Source organism: Odocoileus virginianus, chromosome 33 (assembly GCF_023699985.2).
Source record: "Odocoileus virginianus isolate 20LAN1187 ecotype Illinois chromosome 33, Ovbor_1.2, whole genome shotgun sequence".
Lineage (NCBI taxonomy): Eukaryota > Metazoa > Chordata > Mammalia > Artiodactyla > Cervidae > Odocoileus > Odocoileus virginianus.
Window position 1 is genome coordinate 10,666,660 of NC_069706.1, and position 19,779 is coordinate 10,686,438.

General features: G+C 48.6%; 1 protein-coding gene and 1 non-coding gene across 3 annotated transcripts in view; one reads left to right on the forward strand and one right to left on the reverse strand.

The window, feature by feature from the left end:
• SNX29 (sorting nexin 29) overlaps nucleotides 1-19,779 on the forward strand; it is a 577,193-nt gene that overhangs the window by 364,873 nt on the left and 192,541 nt on the right. The gene's annotated exons all lie outside the window — the stretch shown is intronic.
• TRNAG-CCC (transfer RNA glycine (anticodon CCC)) lies at nucleotides 11,808-11,880 on the reverse strand. The gene has a single exon. It is a non-coding gene; the product is annotated as a tRNA-Trp (tRNA).

Sequence of the window (19,779 nt, forward strand, 5' to 3'; positions counted from 1 at the left end):
TGGGCTTAGTTGCTCTGCGGCATTTGGGATCTTAGTTCACCATCCAGGGGTCGAACCTGCATCCCTAGCACTGCAAGACAGATTGTTGACCACTGGACCCCAGGGAAGCCCATCCCTCTGCTTTTTAATCTCTCTCTTCTGTCTCTTTGTCTCTCTCTCTCTCTGCTTCTTGTTTCTCACTCTCTGTTCCTTCCTTTCTTGGTCTGCCTCTGCCTGTCTTTCCCTCTCTCTCTCTTTCACCTGCTGTGTGTGTGTTGGTCTCTCTGCCCCCATCTGTCTGTCTGTCTCTCCCTGATGCTGTGTCTCTCTCTCCAAGGCTGTCTCATGCTCTGTCTCTCGCCTCCCCCTTCCCCTCCCATTATCTCTAGTTGCATAAACACATCCATTGCTCTAAGCATAATGATGATGCTATTCATTGCAACTGACTTGAAACATTTTAAACCCTCTCCATTTCAGGTCCCCCGAAGCGCCTTACAGTAGAACCACCTTCCACGAAAGCCTTCACAGACCCTCCCCTCTTGCCCGCACCCCTCCTGAACACCTGGCTAAGCCCCTAATCTGTTCCAGTGACACTTTGTGGGTCAGCATCTGTCAGTCTGTATTATCACTTGGCGTTGAATTTTCCTTTTTAAATCTGAGGATGGATAGCTGCCGGGCGACAGGGGCCGTGTTCACTTTCCTCTTCTTGGAGGCTGGTGTGCACACTCGGGGAGCAGGTGCTGGGGGAGTCTGCCCACGCACCTGTGGTAGCTATGGAAAGTCTCTATTAACCGCAGTGTTTGATTATCCAGAAAGGTGCCATCTTGGAGGCTGTCGGATGGCAGAGACTTCCTGTTATTTCTCGCTGTAAGCTGCTCAGTGTTTCCATGGGACCCCTTCCCTCCATTATTGGAATGATGGAGCTGATGGGAGAGAAAGATGAGGGATTTAAAATTCAGGTGTGAGATAGATGGAGGAAGCTCATCCCAAGTTTTGTAATAAGGTTCACTTTGAAATAAAATGCTTCTTGGGACTTTCTTGGTATCTTTAAAACCTTCCGAGGGAGTGATCTCATTTGAGAGCTGATGCTATTTAAGTCCTGAAGCTTAATAAGAAATATATTTTTCAGCTGGGTGGCACTTGCCGAATATCTGATGATCAAGTACTAAATTGTCTGTGGTCTCATGGCAGCTCTAAACAGCGTGTTCCAAATTATAAGAAGCTTTTTAATCCAGTGCTTGGACATCCGTGTTCTAATCGTCTACCGTCTTGAAGGAGATTATTTTTAAAAGTGCCATTTAAGAGAGGCTACTAAAAATATGTCTCACATAGAAGCTTAGCTCAGAAATATTAGTTTTTGACACAGAATCATCCGGAAAGATGCTTGCAGAACCCACTTTAAACAGCTCAGTGCCAGGGAATAAAAGCCCCTCTTTGAGCCCAGTCATCTGTTTCTGTCTGTGTGCAAATAGGCAATCACATGCTCCATGGCGTTAATGCTGGACTCACAGGTCTGTCTTCCCAAGGAACCCAGGTTATACCCCTGGTTTATACCTGGTTCACTCATCACCATGAGTAGTTTGGTTCCTCTGGGGACCCCTAGGGGCTTGGGTTTAGGGTTTGGGTGGACAGAGCCCGGCTGACCCAAGGCTTATGGCTGTAGAACTTTGAAATTACATTTGCAGTAAGATTGGAAGTGTTGGCTGCTCAGTCGTGTCTGACTCTTTGCAAACCCAGGGACTGTGGCCCACCAGGCTCCTCTGTCCATGGAATTCTCCAGGCAAGAAAACTGGAGTGGGTTGCCATTTTCAGTTGGATGACTGAAATCCTGAGCTCATGACCCATACCAATTACTGGTGCAAACAAGGCTACTCATCTTTGTTTAATAACTTAGCTCTGATCTCACTTTTTGCCTTCTACGGAAGCTGTTCCCAGCCTCCACCCCACCTCTCAAGGGTTAAATCTCAAGACCTTGAGTTGCTTGGCTCCTAACCATTGTGTTTTATTGACATGTATGAATTTCTCTGTCTAATGTTAACTGGGAAACACAGTTCTTGAGTCTCAGGCAGCCACGTGAGACTCCTGTGTAGACTGGCCCGGGGTTGGACCGCTGTCTCATGCTGTCAGACTGGGCCACTGTCCTTGACTCATGTCGTTCTTGTCATCCTCAAAATGCAGATTATTCAGCCTCTTCTGTTCTGCCCCACGGTGCCTCGTCAATTCTACTGATCATAACGTGTCCATCTAAATTCCGAGTTAATTGACCATATTTCTGCTAAATTAACACACACTGTATTTCCAAGGATACATAATAACCACATGATTATACTTGTACATACCCTCTAACTAAATATAGGTGCTTATTTCTTAATTTAATAACTGTCCTTCTTCATGATAACAGAGCTCCCTCTGATTAGTCCTGCCTTCCCTACCAATTACCCGTGACTTAATTTTTTAAAAAATATTTCTAGTTTTTAAATAATTTTTTTAAAAGGCTCATCTCTTCTCCTTTTTCTCCTGGTTCACCATGAACTTGGGGCTGAAACGAAGTGAGGTTCAGTGACGGCTCAGTTTTCATTGAGTGGCATCAGAGCCTCAGAGGGACTATACAGTTTGTTCTGGGAGAGTTCCCAATCTCCCTGAAAAGTAAAAGTGTTAATCACTCAGTCCTGTCTGACTCTTTGCGACCCCATGGACTGTAGCCCACCAGGCTCCTCTGTCCATGGATTTCTCCAGGCAAGAATACTGGAGTGGGTTGCCATTTTCTTCTCCTGCAGATCTTCCTAACCCCGGGATCAAACTCACATCTCCTGCATTGCAGGTGGATTCTTTACTGTCTGAGCCCCCAGGGAAGCCCAGTCTCCTTGAAGTGGGTTTATATAACCTTCCAGTGGAAATAGATGCTGTTTTTACTGTGTGTGTCGTGGAGGTGGGTTCCCTGGTCAGCCGGTTTGCAGGCTCTAGAGCAGACTGTGCCTAGATCCGTTGTTATGGTCTTTTCCGGGAAACCAAGCCAAACCATTAGCTGCCATGACCTGTTCTTTTGACCTCTTCCTGAGGGATGGGTATCGTCTTGGAACTGCCCCTGGGGTTCCTGAGCCTCCCTACCTGTTGGGTCGACAGAACTGCTGCTGCTCTTGTTTCTGAGGGAAAAGGTTCAAGTGGTGTTCCCCTGAGCCCAGAACCTGCAGGCCTCATCCACACCGAGGGGGGTGGCCGTGGCTTGAGATGTGACTGATGCAGTCAGCCAGACATTTGAGATCAGACTTCACCGCAAGGTTTTGATAAAGTCAGAAGAGCCTGTGTTCACTTAGATTTGTATTTCTTTCCTAGGGAAGTAGCTTTCTTTTTCCTTCCTTCTTTTTTTTCCCTCTTGCTGTCCAGAGTGTCATCAGCTCTGCCGGCATGAGAGCATGTGCCCCCCGGTGTGAATCCCCGCCTCCCCCTGTTACAGTGAGGCTCCCAGAGTCCCTGTGCAGGCAGACCGATATTTATTTATCTGGCCTGTGCCGGGTCTTCGTCGCTTGGAAGGCTGCTCTCTAGTTGCAGCGAGCGGGCTTCTCGTTGCAGCGGCTCCTCTTGTGTGGAGCACGGCTCTCGGGCATGCAGGCTTCAGCAGTTGCTGTTCCCGGGCTCCGGAGCACAGCTCAGGAGTTGTGGCGTATGGGCTTAGTTATCCTATAGCATGTGGGATCTTCCCGGAACAGGGGTCCAACCCGTGTCTCCTGCGTTGGCAGGCAGATCCTTTACCAGGGAAGCCTGCAAATGTTTTAGTGTCCTCCCCCCCCATGGAAGTAGATTTGACTTACAATAAATGCTGTGTTAGTTTCAGGTATATAGCAAAGTGATTCAGTTGTATGTATTCTTCTTTCAGATTCTTTTCCATTATAGGTTATTACAAGATATCGAATATGGTTCCCTGTCCTATACAGTAGGTCCGTGTTGTTTATCTGTTTTTTTTTTTTTTTTTTTTTTTTTAATTTTTATTAGTTGGAGGCTAATTACTTTACATCATTACAGTAGTTTTTGTTATACATTGATATGAATTAGCCCTGGATTTACATGTATTCCCCATCCCAGTCCCCCCTCCCACCTCCCTCTCCACCCCATCCCTCTGGGTCTTCCCAGTGCACCAGGCCCGAGCACTTGTCTCATGTACCCAACCTGAGCTGGTTATCCGTTTCACCCTAGATAATATACATGTTTCAATGCTGTTCTCCTGAAACATCCCACCCTCTCCTTCTCCCAGAGTCCACAAGTCTGTTCCATACATCTGAGTCTCTTTTTCTGTTTTGCATATAGGGTTATCGTTACCATCTTTCTAAAGTCCATATATATGTGTTAGTATATTGTAATGGTCTTTATCTTTCTGGCTTACTTCGCTCTGTATAATGGGCTCCAGTTTATCTGTTTTTTATGTGCTGTTAGCTTTGTTTTAGAAAGATCTGGCAGATGCTGCAGCAGGATGTGACTCTGGCTTTGCCTGGCCCCTCACTCTTGGCCCGTGGACCAGAGGCCAGCCCTTCCCCTGTGCTCATGACCTCAAGCTTGCATTTGCTTCTCTGTTCTTTGTCTTTCAGAAGATCTGCTTTCAATTTTTTTTTTCTAAATGACGCAGATAAAGTAAGAATCTATTTTTGAAAGAAATGAAGTATTCTACAACTGAAGAGCGTATAAGATACAAGTGCCTCTCTCCCAGAGATCCTGACTCTGAAGAGCTTGGCTTGTATCCTTCATGAGTATGTGTCTCCTTCTCCTCTGTGCCCACCCTCCCAAATCATCCCCACCCTTGAAGCTCCAGCTCATTCTAAAGCCTGCAGTGACTTCTTCAGTTCTAATTTTTTGTTTTTATTTTTAACTTCTGAGTTCCTATAATCCTCTTCCCCTCTGGACCACCCATCTTGTCTACTTTTCTCATGTTGTCTTTTATTTTGTTGTTCAGTTGCTAAGTCATGTCTGACTCTTTGTGACCCCGTGGACTGCAGCATGCCAGCCTTCCCTGTCCTTTGCTGTCTCCCAGAGTTTGCTCGGATTGAGTCAGTGATGCCATCCCACCATCTCATCCTCTGTCGCTCCCTTCTCCTCTTGCCCTGTTTCTGCCAGCATCAGAGTCTTTTCCAGTGAATCAGGTCTTCGCATCAGGTGGCCAAAGTATTGGAGCTTCAGCACTAGTCCTTTCAGTGAATTTTCAGGACTGATTTCCTTTAGGATTGACTGGTTTGGTTTGGTCTCCTCACTGTCCAAGGGACTCTCAAGAGTCTTCTCCAACACCGTAATTCAAAGGCATCAATTCTTCCTTGCTCAGCCTTCTTTATGGTTCAACTCTCATATCCATACATGACTGCTGAAAAAACCATAGCTTTGACTAACCAGACCTTTGTTGGCAAAGTGAAGGCTTTGCTTTTTAGTACTTTGTGTAGGTTTGTCATAGTGTTCCTTCCAGGGAGCAAGTTTCTTTCAATTTCATGGCTGCAGTCACTGTCCATAATGATTTTGGAACCCAAGAAAATAAAATCTGTCACTGCTTCCACTTTTCCTCCATATATTTGCCTTGAAGTGATGGGCCCTTTTGTTTACTTATTAATTAATTTGTTCTATTAAATTTTATCCAGTTGGTTTTTTTCTGCCACTGGACAGAAGTTTGTCATCCAGTGGAAGACACACAGAGACACAGTAACCATGTAATTGCAGGATTGGGTGAGGAGGGTCTGGCAGAGGGAAGGCCCTTGATACAAATTTGTTTGACCAAATTAACAAGAGAATTATGTAGAATCAGGTGTAATGATGGCACAGTGGTGGGTTAATTAACTGCTGAGATTGTTCTGGAAGTTTTAAGAGAGGAAACTTTTGACTTGGGTTTTGAAGGATGAGGAGGAGTTGGTTGGGAAGATGGGTCTGTCATGAGAAGGGACTGGTAGTGTGAATCAACATGGCACATCCATGGATATGTTCATCCCCTGGTTGCACTGGTGTATCATTTGGCCTCTCTATCAGATAATGAAGTCCCTAAAAGTGAGAGTGGCACTTCCACTCCTGCCTTCAATGAGCAACATTTATTGAGCACTTTTTATATACCAAATACATCCCCAAGTGGTTTACAGGTAGTACCAAGCCCATAAAGTGGATATTCCTGATTCCATTTTAGAGATATGGAAACTAAGGCACAAGTGAGATAGATAATGTCCCCACATCATCAGGACTAGTAAGAATGGAGCTGATCAGTCTCACTTTTTCATTCTTCATGTCCTGTCCTTACATGGGGTGATGCCCACAAGAGAGTTCTTTGAGGTTTGAATTAAATGAGATAATCCCTCTAAATGATCCAAAGTTGGGGTCAAATATAAGCTTGTCAAAAGCCTGAATAAAATAGCACCCACACCCCCTGCATTATTAATATTTTTCTTCATGGCACTTGTCACTGCTTGGCATAGAATTATTTGCTCTCTCACCCTTTGTCCATTGTAAACTTGACTGTGTCCCAGTACCTGGCAGAGAGTATTAAGTATTTATGGTATGAATGAATGAATGGATATTAGTTTTCACTTCCTACCATAGCATCCTGACTATGGCTGCTCAGAAAGTACTTCATAAATTCGAAGTGAAACCTTTAAGCCTGCCCCCTACTCCGGCAAGGGATCATGGATTTTTATGTCTCATGATGATCAACATTTGCTGTCTTCATTTTTTATTTGCTGTTGTCATGTTCGTGGAACTAAATATCATATGTCTCCCACCCCTTGATTCTCGTGGTGTCTCTTTTAAGCATTTCCAATTTGAATATGGAATTATCTATCAGTTACAGAGAGAATTTTTGCTTTCCTTGGTGACCTGGAACCAAACCAGTGCTTAACTGGAGAAACTGTTGATGAGAGAGTGAGGGCTGGCTGGAGGAAGCTAGCCTACCTCTGCCCTGGGGCCCTGGCTGGAATATCACTTCTTCCCCAGACAGTGGTCAGATCTTGCCCATCCTCTGGGATCCAGGATAACCCCTCCTCTGTTTATTCACTGTAGGCATGTTAGCATCCTCTGTGTATTAGGGGTTGACCCGTGCACCAGCAATACAGAGAATTGGCCTTGGAGTGTTGACTGGGTCCTACCCATCAGCAGTATGCTGGAGGAGATGCCCATGTGAGCCAAGCTGGGTTGATGGCACCCAGGCCCTTGCCAGAGCCCATGCACCACAAGCGTGTATTCTGGGATGTCTCAAGGTCCGGATGCAAGGGCTCAACCCCAGTTCAGTGGAAGGAGAATCTCTGCAGTGGGGCCAGGACACCCCTCTTGTTGACGCGAGTGATTCTAACACAGGTGGTGTTGAGAACCGTGACACTTCGAATTTAATGAAGTTCTCTTTTCATAGGATTCAGTTTGCTTTCTCTATATAGCAAGTGCATTTGGTTTTCTATTTGCCAGAGTGATTTCCTGTTGAGTAAATTTTATGAGTAAAAAAGATGAGTTGATTAAAAAATGACAGCAGTGAACAATAGTGCAAGTAAACAATATGTGAGTGTGGCACGCATCACAACGTGCCTCATGATGGACTGAAGTGTGGGAAGTCGCCCGCTCCATTTTATCACAGGGTCAGAGTTTCAGGCCTCCTGATTTTGGCTCCCGGAGCATCACTGGGACTCACTGGGCAGTGTGCCAACAATTCCTGCAGGGCTAGCACAGACAGTGAACAGAACTCACCGGTACTCTTTTCAGAGGTTGTACCAGTTATCTATTTCTGCGTAACAAGTTGTCCCAAAGTGTAGAGGCAGGAATAACAGTTTGAGATAACAACGTTTATGATCTTCTGGTATCTGGGGGTCTGGAATCCAGTGGTTTCGTTGGTTCTCTCTCTGGGTCCAGGCTACAAACATCTCAGGTCTGACTGGGGAAGGGTCTGTTTCCATGCTCAGCCATGTGACGGGACTTAGTTCCTCCGGGGCTTTTGGACTGAGGGCCTAGTGGAGGCATTTTCTTGCCACCCAGGTTCATCATAGCCATCCACTTCATCCAAGCGAGTGAGCCAAGAGAGAGAGAGACCAGCTCAACGGAAGTCCCAGTCTTTTATACCCTGACCTAGGAGGTGGCTTCCCGTCACTTTTACCTCCATCTGCTGGTGAGGAGGTGGAGAAGGAAATGGCAATCCACTCCGGGGTTCTTGCCTGGAGAATCCCTGGGACAGTGGAGCCTGGTGGGCTGCCGTCTATGGGGTCGCATAGAGTCGGACACGACTGACGCGACTTAGCAGCAGCAGCTGGTGAGGAGGAGTCAGTGGGGCCTGCCCACCCTCAGGGAGAGAATGACATAGGACACAGATGACAGGAGGGGGCCTGCCTGGGTGTATGTTAAGAGCCAGCCTAGCATGGACTATGCTGAAGGTACCTGCTAGTTCACACCTGTCACCTGGAAGGTGGGAGAGCATCCCCACAGTTCCTAACATCGATGCTTCCTTTCAACAGTCACTGGTTCTTTTGTGGACACAGTGAATCTTGTAACTGGTTTTGTTTCACAATTTGGTCATGAGGCATTTGAGTAAAATTACTGCTTTTTATTGAATATAGAGAAATGATTGTATAGAAATTTATTTCTTATTTTAAACCTGAAGACTTAAAAACATTGTTTTATTTATTTGGCTGTGTTGGGTCTTAGTTGTAGCACACAGGATCTTTGACCTTTGTCGTAGCTTGCAGGATCTTTACTTGGGGCATGCGGGATCTTGTTCCTTAACCAGGGATCGAACCTGAGCCCCCTGCAATGGGAGTGCAGAGTCTTAGTCCCTGGACCACAAGGGAAGTCACAGGAAATCACAGAAATTTATGATCTAGAAATTCTGTGGCAGGACTTCTTGTGTACTGGCTCTCTCTGTGTATATGTATGTGTTGGTCGTTCTGTCATGTCCAACTCTTTGTGACCCCATGGACTGTGACCTCTGTCTGTGAAATTCTCCAGGCAAGAATACTGGAGTGAGTAGCCATTTTCTTGGTGGGCTACAGCCCATGGGGTCACAAAGAGCCAGACATGACTGAGCGACTGACTCTCTTTGGTCTAGTCTTCAGTAGTAATTTTATTTCTTTTACCTCTTTCCTCCATTCTTTCTGCATTGTCATACTGATAATAATAATATCATATGTTATTATTATACGTGTATATATTCTTCATTATTATATTATGCTGTATATATATTCCTACATTCCTGGACTTTTGATGTCTTGAGGTTTGGAAACTTGTTGAGTTTTGCTGTTTCAGGGTGAACTCTTGGTTTCTCAGGTACAGAGGGGCCCGGATTTCCTACCAGGAGTGTGTGGGCCAGGCTGACAGTGAAAGCCCTGAGTCGGCTGGTTGGGAGTTTAGATAACAACCCCTCAGAACCTGAGGAACAGTGGCCATGGCCGTTTTCTCCTGGCCTACACGTGCCTCTCTGCTTCAATAATGATATGGCTTGGGACAAGGCCCTTCCTCTCTTTGAGCCTCAGTTTTCCCTTCTATAAAATGGAGTTGATATAGTGGGATGGGCTGCGTTATGCTGCAGTAACAAAGAACTACAAAATGCCGGTACCAGAAAACACAATGGTTTCTCTCTCGTTCATGTGGCGTGCCCTTCACGAACTGGCTGGGCCTATACTGCATCTTGTCATCCTAACACCCACACCCAGGCTGTGATGGGGGACTAGGCAACCTGGCCAAGTACACACTCTTCTCTTCCACCCGGATGTGAGACACCTCACTTCTCTCTCATTTCATTGGCTAAGCAGGTCCCTGGTCACACATCACTTTGGATGGGTGGGGAAGTACAGCCCTCCCAGGCACCTGGAAACAGCAGAGTTATTGTGGCTGGCCCTGGTGGCTTCCAGCGGTGAACGCACACTTGCCTCCCAGGGTGGTGATGAGCCTCAGTCGGATGGTCTCTGCAGAGCTTTCGATGCCTGCACCTTGGTAGCACTTCCTGAACCGTGATGCTGGTGGTTATGGCAGCTCTCATGGCGATGCTGGTTAGAGAAATAAAGGTTGTCTAGGGGCCCGCAGTGTATAGACCTCTGCTTATTGATCTGTTCCTTCAGTCCTGTGTGTTGGGTTGTCAGTTTCCTGGATTCCGCATACTGTTCTTTGAACTGGAGATCAAAGACAAGATCAACGTGGTCTGTGGCTTTAAGCAGCTCACAGTTTCTCCTTGGCAGCAGGGATTGAAGGATTTCCTTTGGGTTTTCACTGGGAGGGCTTGGCCTTTCTAGGAAAACATATGGAATGAAATAAATGCTGGCACTGGAGAAGGTCATGGTTTCTGTATCAGATAGGATGCGTTCAGCAGCAGAAACAGAGGACTCGAATCAGAGCGGCGTCAGCAGAGCAAGGCATTTGTTTCAGTGGGTCACTGAAAAGTTGAGAGCCAGGTGAGCGGTGGTCCCATCTTCTCGGTCGTTGTCAGGAGAAAGAATGAAACTGTCCAGTGTTGCCAGCAAAATCCCCAGGCTTCACTCTCATTGAACCAGTTTGGTTTGTTGACCAATCTTGAACTAATCACTGTGCCCGTAAGGACAGGATATGCTGACTGACTTGTGTTATTTGGTGCTCACTCTGGATCCAGGCATGGGATGTGCTCCGCACAAGTCTCAGTCCCTGGTTGGGCTGATCTCCCAGGAGGGGAGTGGACCCCAGGCCTTAAACAGGCACAGTCCACCTCTTCATCTTGCCCTTTCCTTTCCTTGGACAGGAAATGAAAGTCCAGAGCAAGGGGATGACTTTACCTGCTTCTACTCAGCATGCTAGAAACAGCAGGGGCCAGGCTGTGGACCGAGGACTGTGCTCTCAGTTCCAGAAAACATCATCTTGGGAGATCATCAGTTTCAAAGGGGATTGGGGAAGCATCACACTTTGGGACCTGTGATTATAAAACAGATGCTAAATTGTACTGTCCCCAGAATCTTTAGCAAAACTTCATTATTTATTGCTCATTGATAATAGGGTGAAGATCAGGCAGATTCCTCCTTGGCAGGACTGCTTCTCATGTCTGATCTCTGCAGGGGATGGTTTGGGGCTCTTAAGTGAGTGGGGATTTTGGTGATTGGCTTCCTAAGTCATTAGTGGCAGCAAGTGGAGGCTGCCCAGCCATGATGTGGCCATTGTTTAGCTGGTGGTGGGTGCTGCTGGTGTGTGTGTGTGTGTGTGTGTGTGTGTGTGGCGGGGCTGTTAACTTTGACACGTGAGCATTTCTGAAAGTACTGTTTTGGCGTTACTGTGAATGTTCATTGCGGGACATCATACAGCAAGTTGCCTGGGGACAAATTGCGGAATGGGCCTTTTTAGTGTTTGAGAACAGGAGCTCGGCTTTAAAAGACTTTTTTCCCCCACCAGTGTCATCATCTTTTACACTCACACAATGGAACGCCTAAGGCGGACCAACTGCCCGCGCTGTTCTGTGGACTTGATCAACCCATCTGTCCTCCCTCTCATTTGGCGCTTCCAAGAGCCGAGCACACTGCAGGTTGGGTTGGATGAGCGAATGTAGGAAACGGTTTGCACCTGTAGTCAGCGTGTTCCTCATGGAAGAACATGTCTTCCAGCCACTTCCTACCTCTGACTTCTGACATGACTCTCCCTACCAGTAGATAAATAAAACCCTGACCCATCTCTCATGCCTTCAGGAGATGCTTGCCTCTGTGCCCAGCATCAGGATACTATATCCCAGACACTCTGTTTTCTTTCTTTTATTTAATCCATAATAAGCACAGCAGGGAAGTATTCCTTGCCTGCTTTATTTTTTTTTAATTAAAAAAACCTTTTTTATTTGGCTGCACCAGGTCTTAGTTGTAGCACTTGAGATCTTTGCTTCAGCCTGTGGGATCTAGTTCCCTGACCAGGGATTGAACCTGGGCCCCCTGCATTGGGAGCATGGAGTCTTAGCCACTGGACCACCAGGGAAGTCCTGGGCCTGCTTTGTAATTGAGGAGAGTGGGTGCCTTGGTTGGGATGGCAGAGTAAGAGTGTAAGCCTAGATGTGTGAAACCCCAAAGCTGTGTTCTTTGATTACGTGTTACAGCGCATTGTAGGCTCTGGAGCCCACGCCTGAGTCCACTCCTGGCTTGGCCACTTACAGCCCTGTGCCCTTGAGCACATGAAGTCAACTCTCTGAGCGTCTGTTTCCTCATCTATAAAATGAGGTTGGTAATAGTGCCAACCCCTTAGAGTAATGAGGGATTTAAAATGTATAACACAGGCCTGGCAAGAGATCAGTGAATGTAACAAATCTCCACAAGCTTGGTGTCTTAAAACAGCACACGTTCATTGTCTCACAGTTGTGAAAGCCAGAAGCTTGATATCAAGGCTGTGGACTTCCCTGGTGATCCAGTGGTTAAGACTTCGCCTTCCAATGCAGGGGGTGCAGGTTTGATCCCTGGTTGGGGAGCAAAGATCCCATGCCTGGCAGCCAAAAGCCAAAACAGAAGCAACAAATTGAATTGTAACAAATTCAATAAAGACTAAAAAAAATGGTCCACATTAAAACAAGAGTCTTTAAAATCTTAAATAAATAATAAAATCAGAGCACTGACACTGGCAGGGGCAGGTTTTGTCTGGAGACTCCAGGGGAGGAGCCTTCCTGCCTCTTACAGGGGCCCAAGCATTCCTTGGCTTGTGGCCACATCATTTCAGTCTCTGCCTCTGTCTTCACCTGGCCTTCTGCTTCTTTCAGTGGCTCTCTTGTAAGGACATTGGTCATTGAGTTTAGGGCCCACTTGGATAATCCAGGGTAGTCTCATTTTGAGATCTTTGACTTAGTTACATCTGTAAAATTGTTTTTCCAAATAAAGTCACAATTAGAGATTCTGGGTCTCTAGATATGGACATACCATTTGAAGTGGCAGTGAGGGGTGGGGGTGGGGCTGCCATCAACTCACTGTTGCTGCCATCATTTAAAATTGTTTTGGAAAGCACCGGTATTACATGAGTGGGCTTCCCAGGTGGCACTAGTAGTAAAGAACCGACCTGCCGATGCAGGAGACATAAGAGATGCAGGTTCGATCTCTGGTCAGAAAGATACCCTGGAAAAGGGCATGGCAACCCCCACCCCATTCTTGCCTGGAGAATCCCATGGAGAGAGGAGCCCAGCAGACTACAGTCCATGGGGTCACGAAGAGTTGGACACAACTGAGCAACTGAGCATGCACGCAGTATTACCTGAGTACATTCCACATGCAAACATTCAGGCATTAAAATCTTTTTAATGATTGCCCTCAATTCCACTCCCCTCCCGCCCCAGGACCACCATCCTGATGAGTTTGGTGCTGTCCTTCCAGACCTTGCTGTTAGGATGGAAAGATAGATGTCGTCACAGATCATGACCCTGGTGCTGGGCCCTGTGAGAGGTCCTGGGCATCTGAGGTGTGTGAAAGCACTGCCTGGTGCCCGGTCAGCTCTCAAGCATCCAGAGAAGCAGGGAGGTAAACCAGTGACCTCCGGGTATGCGGGAGGGGCTGTAACAGGACACACGTGCAAAGTGCATGGTAGCAGCATGGGGCAGCCTTCAGCTGTCTTTGCAAAAGAGGAACATCTCATTCCAGAGGCTTTACTGAGTGGGGCCACCTGAGCCTTGTCAGGTTCAGAATATGCCAACCATGAAAGGCACATGTCTGGGGAATGGGTGAGGAGGGAGCCTGGGGCGGACGTGGTTGTTGGCAGGAAGTGAATCCAGAGTTCATGGAGGCCGTGCCTGGGAATTGTCCTCTCAGGGAACGGGAGTTTTTCTCCAGGGTTGTAGGTTTCAAACTGTCCTCCAGGGGCCCCAGGCCTCTGAAGAGAGGACCCTGGGGTCGGGGTAGGTGGCGGAACGGCCGATCTCCAGGCTCTCACCCAGCCAGGGCCCCAGAAGCCCCTCTCCCTGGTGAGTGACATGCGCAGGGGTTGCACCCAGTGACCTGTGGTCCCCTCCCACCTCGGTCTCCATCAGCTGCCCCCAAACCTCCTGAACAAACATGCAAATGAAGGAAAAGCCTCGCACTTTGAATGACCGCTGTGTTGACAGGTGGCAATAACAGGTCTGGAGGGACAGTGAAGACCATAGGAGCCGCCTCTGGGTGACTTTTCAAAGTCAGCTTTTCAGGGTTTTCTCATGTGAAGGACACAGAGGGTATCCTGTGCATGGCAGCCAGATGGACTGTGTTCTTTCTCCAGGACCGATGGGAGACACAGCTGCCCGGACCCTCGCCTCACCAGCCCCTGGGCTGTTGTGGGTGTGACAAGTGAGAGGTGCTCAGACCTTCCAGAAGTGTTAGCTCTGTGTCCACACCCAGCCCAGTGGACTTGGCCTTGCGAGGATTCCTATTGGGCCTCCACGTGGCAGGCCGCTCTGGGTGACCACAGCCACGGCTGCACTTGAAGCCCTGGCATCTTGGACTTTCTTCCCTGCACTTGACATCAGTTGTCTCACTTCCTCAGGACAACCCTGTAAGGCAGGTGGAATTGATGTATTTATTCTCCAGAGAAGGAAACAGAGGCACAGAGAGGGTGCGTCACTTGCCAGGCTGACACCGCAGGGGAGAGGGCTCCGGGGGCTGGGCGCTGGCGTCCGTGCCCTTCGCTCTGGCTGCCCTGCATGCACCCCCCGCCCTCAGCTGCCAGAGTGCTGCCCTGCAGAGCAGCCGGGGCACTGCTATTAACGCCGGGCCTCTTGGCAAGATGTCAATCAAGAGAAGTGGTTTGCTTTAAAAAAAAAAAAAAATTGAAATCCTGAAAGTATGGGGAAGGGAAAACCCACAGATGTGTGTTCAGCCTGGGCTGTATGATTTGCAGACGTGTGGCAAATACAGTGCCAGCTCATTGTTAAGAGGAGAGGAGTTGAAGGGTAAGAAATGACACAGGAAGCCTTCTGTTCCTGCACAGGAGACAGGTCAAGTGAAAGAGAGGAGCTTCTAGGTTTATGTTACTCGTGTGCAGAAGCCAAGGTGACCGTTCTGTCTTTGGTGCCTTAGCGCTGACTAGGAGGGACACGGGCTATGTCCGTGCTCTTTGCTCCTTGTGACACAGCTGAAGGGACTAGAAATGCCGGCCATGGGAGAACACGGACGGCTTGCCCAAGTGCCTGTTCCCCACTTTGGGGGCAGTGCTACTCTGCTCAGGGTAGCTGGTGGGCGGCCCCCGAGGCCGATCAGGAGAGATGGTGGATTCTCAGTGGTAGAAAATGGGTTCCGATTTAAAAAAACAGATGGACTTCCTTGGTGGTCTGCCTTCCCTTGCAGGGGATGTGGGTTCGATCCCTGGTCGGAGAACTAAGATCCCACATGGCACAGAGCAGCTAAGACCGTGTACCACAGCTGCTGAGCCTGCTCTGGAGCCCATGGTCCGAAACGAGGAGCCCCGCGTGGACCGCAACCCAGACCCAGCACAGCCAAACCAACCAACCCAAGCTGAAGGCAGGATCACTGAAGTTCAGCGCTGGCCCAAGTCCCCCTTCCCGTTGTCTTTTTCCTGCAGGGAGGTGACAGGGAAGGTGAGAAATGGAGGCTGAGGGCGACCACAGTAACCACCCAGGCAGCGTGTTGGGTGATTTATAACAGAACGGTAGGGGATGGGCGAGTGCTGGCCCCGTTTTACAGAAGAGGAAGCTGGGCACAGATGTCATGGATAGTAAGTGGTGAGGCTCAGAGGTGCCTGACTCTAAGATACCAGACCCCGCGTTTTTCCCTGAGGACCTGGGCATTCTCTGGGAATTGCTGGAGAAATTCCCGAGAAACTTACCCCGCCAGCCCACTCCACAGTCCTGAAGCAGCCTCCAGGGTGTGGCTCCGTTATTTAGAAAGAGTAGACATTAAATCCCCATAAAGAATCCTGGGAGGAAACATTCGAGAGTCCTTCTGCTTTTATCTGCCAGTCAGCAGTGCCCACTCATCTGCCGATGTCATCACCACACCCATGACGGCAGAAATGCAGTCCAGACGTGTCGGTAGCCGCAGAGAGCGAAGGTGAATACCTCTCTGATTGCCCGAGTGTCTTCATTTCTGTCACAGGAGCAGAGTCCTGCCTTCAGAGATTAGCCTGGATTCTTGTTTTGCACTCATGATTCTCTGGGGGGAGGCAGCGGGTGTAGGCAGGAGAGCACAGCTTGGGGTTGAGCTAAACTGGGCTTTGAGTTCTCGCCGTGGCTGCGGGCATCTCACAGAGCCTCCCTGAGCCTCTCGTGGAAGACAGCCAGACCCAGAATCCTCACGGTAGAACATTGCTGTGAGGTTGAAGTAAATGAATGTGTATAAGGGCCTGGATCCTTCAATGTCATTTGTTTAAAAAGATTTTTTTTGATTGGAGTAGAATTGCTTTACAGTGTCGCGTTGGGTTTTGCTGTACAGTGGCGGGAACCAGCTGTATGTACACATGTATCCCCTCCCTCTGACGCCTCCCTCCCACTCCCACCCCCCTCAGATGGTAGAGAATCTGCCTGCAATGAGAGAGACCTGGGTTCCATCCCTGGGTCAGGAAGATCCCCTGGAGAAGGGCATGGCAACCCACCCCAGTGTTCTGTCCTGGAGAAACCAGCGGACAGAGGAGCCTGGCGGGCTGCAGTCCATGGGGTCACAGAGAGTCGGACACGGCTGAGCGACGAACACTTTCACACATATATCCGCTCCCTCTTGAGCCTCCCTCCCGTTCCCCATCCCACGCGTCTGGGTCACCACGGAGCAGTGAGCTGAGCTCCCTGTGTTATACGCAGCAGCTTCCCACTAGCTAGTTATTTTACACATGGTAGTGTATGCATGCCAGTACTGCTTTCTCAGTCTGTCCCACTGTCTCCTCCCCCCTCTGCCCCCACCTCCTGATGCCTCTATTCCTGCCCTGCAAATCCCCCTGGTCCCGTTTTTCTGGGTTCCACATAAATGCGTTAATACACGATACCTTAAACCTCACTTCTTATTCCTCCTCCTCCATGAAGATCTGGGGAGTCTCTTTACTCTCAGGTCACTGAAAGTCATTTCGTGAAGCTGTGGAGCTCAAGCGTTTGTGTGAAGAAGTGTTCCCTGAAATTGCTGATAGTTGCTCTACACTGTTCAGCCATCAGCGACAGCAGAAGTGGGCAAACTTTCCCCACAGATGCCCAGAGAGTCAACGTTTTAGGTGTCGTGGGTTCTACTGTCTCTGTCACAGGGACTGGACTTTGGGGATAGAGTAAGAGCAGCCGCAGGTGGTACACACACATCATAGCTGTGGCAGTGTGTTCCACAGAAAATTAATTTACAGACACAGGCTGGATTTGGCTTGTGGGCCATAGTGTACCAACCCCTGATCTTGAATCTGGAGAGATATAGTGGGTTTAGGGACCGGAAATGTAAAAATGAACAAGCCAGGGGGTGGGGGTGGGGGGCTTCTCTTGTCCTTACAGCCTGGTGTCTCCAGCGCAGTCAACCCAGATAGATCCAGATCGGCTCCCGTCTGCAGCCGTGAGCTCATCAGACCTGCCGCTTAAACCTCCTTGATACTTCTTAGTGCTGTTAATGCGGCTTGTGGTCTGGCTGATTTCTAACTGACAGCTCCAGTTGTTTGCTGCATATTCAGAGAAACCCTGCACACACTACCAGTTAACAGTGGAAGCCTGGGGAGGGCACGTTTGGATTCTAGACTTTGCACAGTGACGCTTCTCCTTGGCATCTTCTGGTAGCTCTGTGCCTCTCTGTCTCTGGCTGTTCAGTGAGAGTTGAGGGTGAGATGAGGCAGTTTGCTCAGCGTGTCCTACTTCTGTCTTCTTGAGTAAATCATGATGGTGCAACCTTTTCTTTGAAAGGAGGTCTGCCTTGGAAACTCAGTTTGGAAAATGGGTTAAAGTATTGATAGAAGCTAGGGTTTATTTTTGGTTTTTGTTGTCTTCTGCTGTTGTTTGCTTTTGCCGTGTAGCATGCAGGATTTCAGTTCCCCAACCAGGGGTCGAACCCCTGCCCCTTGCAGTGGAAGCAGAGTCTTAACCACTGGACCTCCAGAAGTCCCTAGAAGCTAAGCTGCTCTTGCTGAAGAGGGGCATGAGGGGAGGTGCTCCTTCCACTCAGCCTTTGCAGCAGCTTCTAGAAACTCTGGAGACCTGTCAGGAGCAGACAGGACCCCCTGACTTGGTGTGAGGCTGAAGACGTCTGCACGGGGGACCCAGCTACTCCTCGTCTGTAGCGGAGTGAGTTTGGATAAGTCGAATGCTCTCAGCTCCTTCCTAAGAAGCCTGAGTCTCTCGCTCAAGATTGTCTGAAAATTTATAACTGAAGAGTAGCTTTCTATTAGCAGTTAAACCTAGAGAAGCTATAGACAGTTGCGGATTTCTTCTTAGAGGTCCGCCTTAAAAAAAATCTGTCGATGAAAAGGCAGTGGGCAAACAGGTTGGCAAATGATCTGGCGTGCAGAATCAAGATGGCATGTGTGTGTGTGTGTGTGTGTGTCTGTGTACACACGCTTGCTCAGCAGCCTCCTGGCTGTTCCTCTTGCCTGTTGCCCAGTCTTTCGTCTGAAGCCAGAGTGACTTATTCACATGGGGTCTCTTCCAGTCTCTCTCGCTTAAATCCACTTGGAGGTTTTCCTCCACCTGAGCAAAGGCCAGAGCCTTGCTGTCCTCCGTCGGGCCCCAGCTCTCACCACGGTCCCTCCGAACCCTCTCCCCACCACCTTCCCAGACACCTTAGTGAGCCTGGTTTTTCTCTGTGGACTTTTCACGCCATAATTATGTCCTTAGTTGTTCAAAGACTGTCTCCCTGGGTGGACTGTGTGCTCCTTCGTCTCCTCTGCCAACTCCCTGGCACCCAGAGTGCCAGGGCTGTAAGAGGAAACTAATGTGGATCTGTGGACTAAACGTCTGAGTAACGAGGGTGTGTACATCTTTGCTGGAGCAGCGGGCGCTTCACTCGTGGGTGGGGACTGCCAGGCCCCAAACGTCTGTCTGTTCTGTCCAATGCCCTTGAACTCCGTCTCTGAACCGTGAGAGTAAATGCCACTTAGTAAGCCCTTTGTACAGATGCTGTCCATGAAACTTAATCACTTGGGGAAAAAAACTAGATGTCCATTCTCAATAAGTTAGGTAATTCTCTCCCAACCCGACCCTCTCATTTCTACTCTCATCCACCATCCCGTCCCCCATCTATTTGTTCATCTCTGTGTCTATTCATCCATGGGAAACCTGCTCCGAGTGATCAGTATGTACCTGATATCATTTTGGGCCCTGAAAATATGGTCCTAAAGACCGTCAGAGTCTTTGGGGAAAAACAGACACATCCAAAAAACGTTCACAGAAGTGTGCCAGGATGCGTTTGTGCAAGCTTCCAGGACTACTCAGAGGACAGAAGTAAAGACTCTGTAAAGTTCTTGTTTGCCAGTTCTTTATTCCCAGCAGAGAGTCTTTGGCCTCTGCTGATGCCTCTAATTGTATATTTGTACAAACAAAAGAACAAATTAACAGGTAAGCACAGAACCCTGAAGTGGTCCAGACCAGACAGCTGCCTCCCTCTTGGGGACATGCGGAGAGCACAGGGCTGTCCTCTGGCCCAGCTGACCAAGCTGGAGACAGCCGTGCATCCGACGTGTTGTTCCTTCTTAAAAAGTGAGATGAGAAAGCAGGGTATTGGTGGAATGGGAAATAGTTGTCATTTCTGGCAGTGCAAAGTGAGAGCTAATCGCTTTGGGGACAGCTATTTGAGAAGAGGGGTGTGTGAGAAAGCGCCTGGGAGACATAAATTATGGGTGTCATTTCATGATTGGGACCAAGATTCACTGTCCTGTATTGTCTGCCTTTTGCCTCGTCTTCCAAGCAGTGAATCCGAGAGCCCTGTAATTAGAAGACAAAGACTGTGATTCTCTTCCTTTGGTTCC